The sequence below is a fragment of the Euprymna scolopes genome, chromosome 43, assembly GCF_053919585.1.
Source record: "Euprymna scolopes isolate OS-2025 chromosome 43, ASM5391958v1, whole genome shotgun sequence".
NCBI classification, from domain to species: Eukaryota; Metazoa; Mollusca; class Cephalopoda; order Sepiida; family Sepiolidae; genus Euprymna; species Euprymna scolopes.
Genome location: NC_136524.1, coordinates 17,501,669 through 17,510,124, shown reverse-complemented (window position 1 = coordinate 17,510,124; position 8,456 = coordinate 17,501,669). Strand labels below are relative to the sequence as shown.

General features: G+C 38.8%; 1 protein-coding gene across 1 annotated transcript in view; it reads left to right on the top strand.

Annotated features, from left to right (window-relative positions):
* Positions 1 to 1,031: 1,031 nt before the first annotated feature.
* LOC145268218 (beta-alanine-activating enzyme-like) overlaps positions 1,032 to 8,456 on the top strand; it is a 130,553-nt gene continuing 123,128 nt past the window's right edge. Inside the window, exon 1 of the mRNA XM_080123519.1 lies at positions 1,032 to 1,117. The gene's annotated coding sequence lies outside the window, so the exon portion shown is untranslated. The remainder of the gene's footprint in view (positions 1,118 to 8,456) is intronic.

The following is an 8,456-nucleotide window of genomic DNA, read 5'->3' as shown; positions in this document are numbered from 1 at the left end:
TACGAGATACTTTTTCCGTATAATTAATAAATGTATCTTTATTTTACTATTACAGTATTAAAAAAATTATTTGTAAAAAGAACTTGTAAATGGTGCAAAAAAATGTTATTAAAAATACGAAGAAAAGCGCAATAAAAACATCATAGACATTTTGACCGATTTGGTCTTCCGTACAACGGAATCTTACATCGTTAAAACCGCAAGTAAACAATGAACCTTGCATCTGAAAGATAACCATTCCAAATTCTATTTTAAAAAAAATATTGCGATAATACGCCGTGTGCGACGTCAACGGTACGGAGTGCACAAATATCATTAAAATTAAATGTAAATTAATATTAATGCTTTTAAGCGATACATTTTCAATAAAGAAAAAAATTAATATTAAAATAGGTCAATATTAAAAGAAATTTAGAATAGTGTTTAAAATAAAAGAAAAAAAATTTCTGTTTTGTTTTATTTCGAAAAATAAGTCAGCTTATTCGTAAACTGAACGAGTGAACGATATGATCAACTGTTTCCATGGATACAAACCGGTGACTCGATATTTGTGTCCCTTTCGTTTTTGGTTTGTGTTGTTTTGGGTTCGAGGTTAATCGCCACCTAAACTCCAATCCTGCCCAGATACTACACTTTGATCCCGGCCCGAAGGCCAAGAATATTCATTTATAATAAAGTTACATCGTTTTACATATTGGGAGGGGGTAATTCTGTGGTGACTTTTGGTAGTGCCTAAGGAGCAGATATATTTTTTTCTTTTTTTATTATTACTTGTTTCTCTCCCCGCGAGGGCCGGACGTGATACAAGGAGGTTATAATTTAATTTGTTGTAGATGAAGAGTTCCAAAAGAAAGTCCAAAGCCGGTTTGTAAAACCTATAACCATTGTTTGAATCGGATCCATAGGTATTCCTAAAAACGGAGGTGCCCTAAAAGGAAATAATGCCTCGGAGGATAATCTTCTGGGAACCGAGCAGAACTAAGAAATCTAATAGTAATCCGAGAGCTGACAAATAGTTTAAATATCCGTGTTTTTTCGAGGGATTTTTTTTTTTTTTACAAGGGAATGGGTTACTCTTTACACCGGTTGTTCATCAAGTTGCGTCTATGAAAATCATGTATGTTCAAATTCTATTTTCTCCAAACATAGTTGTCAATTTTAATATAAATATAACTGAAAAATGTGTTGAAAGAAACCGTTTTTTTTTTCCTTTTAAACTTTTGTTCATATATGAGCTTATTCAGGAAAAATATTTATATTAAACTCATTTTTCTTTTAAACCGTCATTTTCTTTTAATTTTTAAACAATTTCCTTATTTTCCCATGCCTCCATGTTTATTTGGTGTTTCATGTTTTTTATGTGATATTTTCTTCTCTCTCTCTCTTTTTTATTACACTAATAATCCTGTTAAAATTTAACAGCAAAAAGACAAACAAACTTGTTTTTATAGTTTGGCATCGTAGGATTCGTTGAATTCCGGAAACAGCTGAAGGTCAACTACAAAGTTTACAAAATAAAACCCGGGTTCAGAAAACGAAAAATAGACAAAAAGGTTATTGGGGTTTGTATTACTGTACACATAGATTCGAAAAAGTTGTCATAAAACAAATATATAACAAATAAATGTTATCAAAGGTAAGATAAGTTACTTTTCTACCTAACTGGATATATTTTTCGTGTTTTTTTATTCAATGTAACATGTTTATTCAGCTCGAAAACCATACAGTGTTTACCGATGTATTGGAAAATTAAATATGGCCTCTGACTCTCTCTTTAACACGGTAAGTTTGGGAAAAGGTGTTATAAATAAAAAACCGGATAAAATACTGCTAAAAACTCGCTCAATACATGTTACCGTGACATAGGTTGACATATATTCGGCGGGTTTTTAATAGTATTTGTCTAGTTTTTTATTTATAACACCTTTTCCCAAACTTACCGTGTTAAAGGGGGAGTGAGGCGCCATCTTGAATTTTCCAATACATCGGTAAACACTCTATATTTTTCCAGCTGAATAAACATGTTACATTAAATAAAAACACAAAATATATATCCAGTTATGTAGACAAGTAACTTATCTTGCCTTTGATAACATTATTTATTTATTAATATTATATATTTGTTTTTTGACAACTTTTTCGAATCTATGTGTATATTAATACAAACCCGGGGGGAGCTTTTTCCTATGGACTCGAAAACGGCTGGGTCAATTTTTATGAAATTTCTTACAGTGTTCTTAGATAGGTATTGGAATGTCTTTGATAAGTATTGATAATCAAAAAAATCCAATGAAAGAAGGAACAGGCGATTTTGACTAAAGTTCATTGAGAAGTATGGCCTGGCATATAAAATCAACAGTAGATTCTTTATATAACAGTGGCACATTGAAATGAATGTTTCTGTTTAAAGGACAACTGTACCATGATACTTGATGTTTGCATTTTTATTTTATCAAAAGAAAATTTTGCTTAGCTGTCCTAAAATATTATCCACTTTTATAATTACCATTAAATTTATACATGAATTAATAACTCACTCTAAATTTTAAAACAATTATTGTTGTTTTTATTTCTTTCTAGCAAGTTTTCAGTGCTCACATGTAAGCCCCCGTCCAAAGAATTTTTGGTACTAGTGCACTTATTGATCCGTGCTGAAATAACGTTATTATTTAGAAAGCCATTCTTAACATGGGGAGGGAGGGTGTTTTGTAGCTATTCTGTATTCAGTCTCACAATGTAATAAAAAAGACATCATAAAACTTTAATCAAACTTAAAAATACTATTTAAAAAAATAGCGCGGATCAATAAGTGCACTAGCACTGAATTTTTTTTTTATTTTTGAAAGAAGTGAGTAGCTGAGGGTGCTCATATACAAAATTACCAAATTGAAACCGACCCTATCATCTCCATGTTATCTCCAAAAATCAACGTTTTACTCTTATCAAGAAAAAAAAAAAAAAAAGAAGCTGTTTCTGGGTGTTGGAAGATGAACTGTTTTTGTTGGTTTTTTTTAAATTTGGCTGATTTTGTTGGAGTCCATGTCTGTCATTAGATTTCTTATAGGCTTGGTTTGCCTGATAGCTGCCAGAAAATGAAGGTAATTATTTTTCGTAGACATACATGCATTTGCAATGATGTTTCAAATCATTCTGCTATAAAATTAGCTGAATCTATGCAGAAAGGAATTATTTCAGATCAAACAATTCCTTGTCACCTCTGCAGTGCAGGAACGGCTGAAGATTATCATTTTCATGCTTAGTATAAAGTATGGGACAAAAGTAGAGGAGCTGAAGAACATAGCAAGGAAACTTGAGGATAGGGTGCCAGCAGTTAGCCAAAAAATAGAAAAAAACAGGGCAAGAGCAGAGCAAAACCCAAAAATATATGGTTTTAACAAAATGCATGTTCTACTGAAATTTGATAAGGAACACAATGATGGTAGAAAATTGCTGGAAAAGCGAGAGCTGGAGGATTAACGGATGCCTCTGTTTGTGAATGAGGGTGTCTGCAGCTGAGGCCAAATGGATCCTAACAACAATGAAAACAAACCTGAAATGTTAGTGATGGGAATGCTAAAACAAAAGCTAAATGGATTCCAGAATTACAAAAAGCTTGGCATAGACAACATACCCAATTTCTTTTTTGAGTAGTTTGCTTAGTGAATCTATTGCTAACCAAAAGAGTATAGGAGATAGGCTATCCCCTTGGAAAATTCCTCTTGGGATATTAATGTCAGGAATTGTTAATGTGTGCTTTGTCACATTTTTAATGTACAGGCGTGATTTCCTTGATTACTGGATGTATTTTATATAACTTTTACATAACTCAGGAATCTGCACAGAAGTTCGAACGGAAACCAAATAATACAAATAATCAATCCTCATTTCAAAATTCAGAAACGTAATACCAAGCTGATCATAAACTGTTCACACACCCTGCATTGTTCCCTTTCTTACACAAAATTACAGAATTACACAAACATTTTTTTCTGACAAAGCTGAAAAGTTCAACAAAATACAGAATGACTGAAACTTTTTTCTTCCATAGGATGATGTGGGCAAATATGCTCACGGCCTTAATAAATCTTCCTTCTGCCAAACATGAAAAGAGAAACAAAAAAATCCTGATCATCCACCTCAATATCCTTCTCTGCTCTTATTTATTCCTCTTCTTCCTTTCCTATCTTCCATTTTTCCTGATAGACATAACGATATGTAACACTTGTCCCTTTTTTTCTTTCTATTATTCCTAATACAAAGAAAGGCAAAATTAAGAAAAGCAAAACAATACAAAAATATTCTCCCTCGGCAAACCTCACTTTGTACTTTCTCTTTCTTTTCCCCATTTACGGGTTTAGGTTCTTCCAAGTCCCAAAACTACCGACCAGCTTTAATAATTACTAAACGTACAACAAGTATAAACGACAAGAATTTATTAACAAACATGAAAACATGACAACACTGCAATTCAGAACATTAAGGTAAAAAGATTACTCACTTCAATAGTGGGGTTTACGAGAGGAGTGAGGACTGTATTCTAGAGTTGTACTCTGCCTGTCCAACATTGTCTTTTAGGAGAAGAACTTTTTGCGTCTGTGCCTCATGTGTACGGACTCTCCTCTTCTTTTCTCAAGGGACCTCACTCCTTACCCTACACCGGTAATCCGGTGCTCTTATTTATTCCCCTACAGTACTCCCCCCCAAAATACGAAGTACCTGAAATAAATGGGACACATTTTTAATTTTATTTAAACCGTCACAAAATTTTTTAAATGTGCTGGCCATCTGACATGTCTACCTGACCGTGTCTTTTTCTTTTCTACTTTCTGAAGCGTCATATCTACTGGCATGGCGTTTGGGGGTGATACTTTCAGATATGTCTCTTCCAGTGCTGCGGGTTTTAACCTGTCTACCGAAATGTTTTGTTCCTCATTCTTGATAAGCACCTTGAAAAACTTATTTTGTCTCTCCACAACCTTAAAGGGGCCACGATACGGCGGTTGCAGGGAATGCCTCCTTTCCGTATCACGGATAAAGACGTGCGTGCAAGTCTCTAAACCCTTAGGTACATATGGGACCATGTTCCTATTCGAGCCTGAGGGAGAATATGCCATCTTGGCCATTTTTGTTGTTAGCCGGTTGACAAACGCTGTCATGTCCATAAGTTTTTTTTGGTGCTTCAAAAAAATATTGTGCTGGCAACCGCAATGTGGTTCCATATAGAGCCTCCGCTGCTGAGCACTCCATATCTCTTTTCACCGTTGTCCGCAGTCCCAACAATATTAGTGGCAGATGTTCTAACCACCTTGTATTGTCCGTAAGCTGTGCCCGTAAGGAGGCTTTCAGACTGATGTAGTCGCTCGACCATGCCGTTTGCCTGGGGGTGATAAGCCGTGGTGTGTATACTCTTGGTGCCCAAAAGTTTTGCAAGTTTCAAACTGTCGACCTCTGTCTGATGTAACATTTTGTGGTACACCGAATCTGGCCACCCAGCCAGCAAGGAATGTCCTGGCAGTTGTGTATGCCATCATGTCTGACATCGGTAGAGCTTCAAACCATCGTGAGAATCTGTCGATACATGTCAGCAGATAGCACTGACCTTCACATGTCGGAAATGGTCCGGTGATGTCGATATGAATGTGCTGAAATCTCTCATCTGGAACTGGAAACGTGCCTAGAGGAGCCCGCGTGTGACGACCGACCTTGGCTTTTTGACACTCCACACACGTTTTCGCCCACACTCTTGTATCAGCTTTTATTCGCGGCCAGACATATCGGTCTGTTAGTAGCCTTACAGAGGCATTGGCCCCTGGATGCGATAGACCGTGTACTGCCTTAAATATGTCTTTGCGTAGCGATGCTGGAACGTATGGTCACAGTTTGTTTGTGCTTGTGTCACACACAACTTTTGTGTGGCTGGTAGGGTTGGTAATTGTCACTAGGTTCAATGAAGTTGGATTATTCTGCAGGAGATTTTGTAAATGTTCATCCTTCTGTTGTTCTTTAGACAAGGTGTCGACGTCAATTGCCGGCTGCAACAGGAAGGAATTAATTCCCTGCAATAAGGTGTCTGCTGGGATGTTGTCTGCTCCCTTGATGTGCCGGATATCCGATGTCAATTGAAGGATATAATCCATCTGGCGAATCTCTCTGGGAGAATATTTGTCCGAGGAAGACTGTAAAGCACCTAAAGGGGTTTGTGGTCCGTGAGGATATGGAACTGCTGACCTTCCAAGAGCTGCCGGAAATGGCGTATCGCGGAGAATGCAGCTAACAGCTCTCTGGAAAATGTACTATAGCGTTTCTCAGTCTCTGTTAATTTTTTTGAGAAAAAGGAAATGGGTTTCCAGTCCGCATCACATTTTTGTTGTAGGACCGCTCCAATTCCAATTGCGGATGCATCCACTGCTAGGCACAGCTCCTGGTTGGGTTGGATGTGAGACAATTTTGCAGTCTCCTGCAACATAGCCTTGATCTTGTTGAATGCTTCTACCGCGTGCTCTGAAAATACAATGTCACACTTCCTCACATTTGTCAACAAACTTGTCAATGATAAAAGTACTTGTGCACAGTGAGGTAAGAACCTACGATAAAAGTTTATCAGCCCCAAGAATTGACGCAGCTGCCTCATTGTGGCAGGGATAGGGAAATTTTGAATGGACTTGACCATCTCTGGTGATGGGGATATTCCCCCCTCTGAAATATTGTGTCCTAAAAAAATTACTTCGGATTGACCAAAAGCACATTTTAATGGGTTTAGGACTATCCCATATTGCTTCAAACGTTCGAAGACCTGTCGCACATGACCAATGTGTTCCTTTCTAGTTTGGCTAGCAATAAGTACATCGTCAATATATGCACAGACGAATGGCAAATCTGACAACACCTGGTCTATGAACCGTTGGAATGTTTGTGCTGCATTCCTCAACCCAAAAGGAACTCGCATGAACTCGAACATCCCGAATGGGGTGATGATAGCCGTTTTAGGAATGTGTTCGGGCTCCACTGGTATTTGGTGATATGCTCGAATTAAATCCAATTTTGTAAAAAAACGGTTATTTTGAGCCACTGCTGTCACGTCCTGGACATGTGGTACTGGGTATCTATCTGGTTTAGTGACTGCATTCAGTGCTCTGTAGTCCCCACATGCCCGCCATGTGTTAACACCTTTGTTGACAAGATGAAGAGGTGAAGCCCATTCGCTCTTTGAAGGGTGAACTATGCCTAACTTCATCATTTGCTGAAATTCAGCCTTGGCCGCTGTTACCTTTTCTGGTGCTAAGCGCCTAGCTTTGCTATGAACGGGCGGACCCTTTGTTTCGATATAGTGTGTGGTGGAGTGTGGCAAAACGTCCCTATGGAAAGAAGGCACTGAAATTGAAGGGTATTCCTTCAAGAGACTCAGAAAATCGTTATCCTGGTTTGCATATGCCACTGCTGGACACAATGGAGTACCAGTCCTAACTACCCCACACACTGTGAGATGCGTTTCTGGATCTTTCAGACACTGGCCTGTTATATCCACCACCAAACCGAACGCCTGTAAAAAATCGGTACCTAAAATAGCACTGTCTACATCCGCCACTATAAAAATGTGGGTAAATGCAGGCCTAAATTAAGGTCCATACACTTCTCCCCATATGTGTGTATTAACGAGCCATTCACAGCTCGTAGTGTGAATTTACAGGGAGGGGATTTCTTGTCGGCTGCAGTCGCAGGAATGAGAGACACCTGTGCCCCGCTGTCCACCAAAAAGGACGTACCTGAGTTTTTGTCCACCACATACAATAGGCGGCCTGAATGAGATGCACCGACAGTTGATGCCGCATTCTTCTGTCGGTTTAAGCTTTTCCCGAACTCTTGTAACTACACGGTGGGATACAGGAATTTGCCTTCTCCCCAAATCTCTTGTGCTTCCAGCAAATGGTCCTATCCTGCCTCCGTTCTCTGGAGTGGCTGTGCGCACCCCCCCCCCCCCCCGCCTTTGCTTATTCTCGAGGGTAAGTCTCGTGATGTCCTCCGCCATTTTGTTCATGCGAGCTTCCAATCTGGTCTGTCCCTCCATTAGTTTGGAGAGTAGCTCGTCTTTCTCCGATGTCTGAACGCCAGCCACCGTTGACGACCGTGTCGACATTATATCGGCAATATGGTCGGCTATCTCAGCCACTTGTTCCACTGGCATAGATTCATCTTGTGCAGTTATTACCACCTTATACTCGGTTGGTATGCGCTGTAGGAAGATGTGTTTGACAATATTATTGTCCATTGTCCCTTCAGCCAACTTCTGCAGGCGCTTTAGAAACTGTGACGGCGTGCTATCCCCCATCGTTTCCTGTTCTAATAATTGTGAGATTCGCCTGTGTGCTGAAACTGACACAGCAGTTGTCACTCTTTCTCGTAGGGTGTCATATGGTTTCTCTGTGGGAGGAGATATAGTTAGGTCTCTCACCTCGACG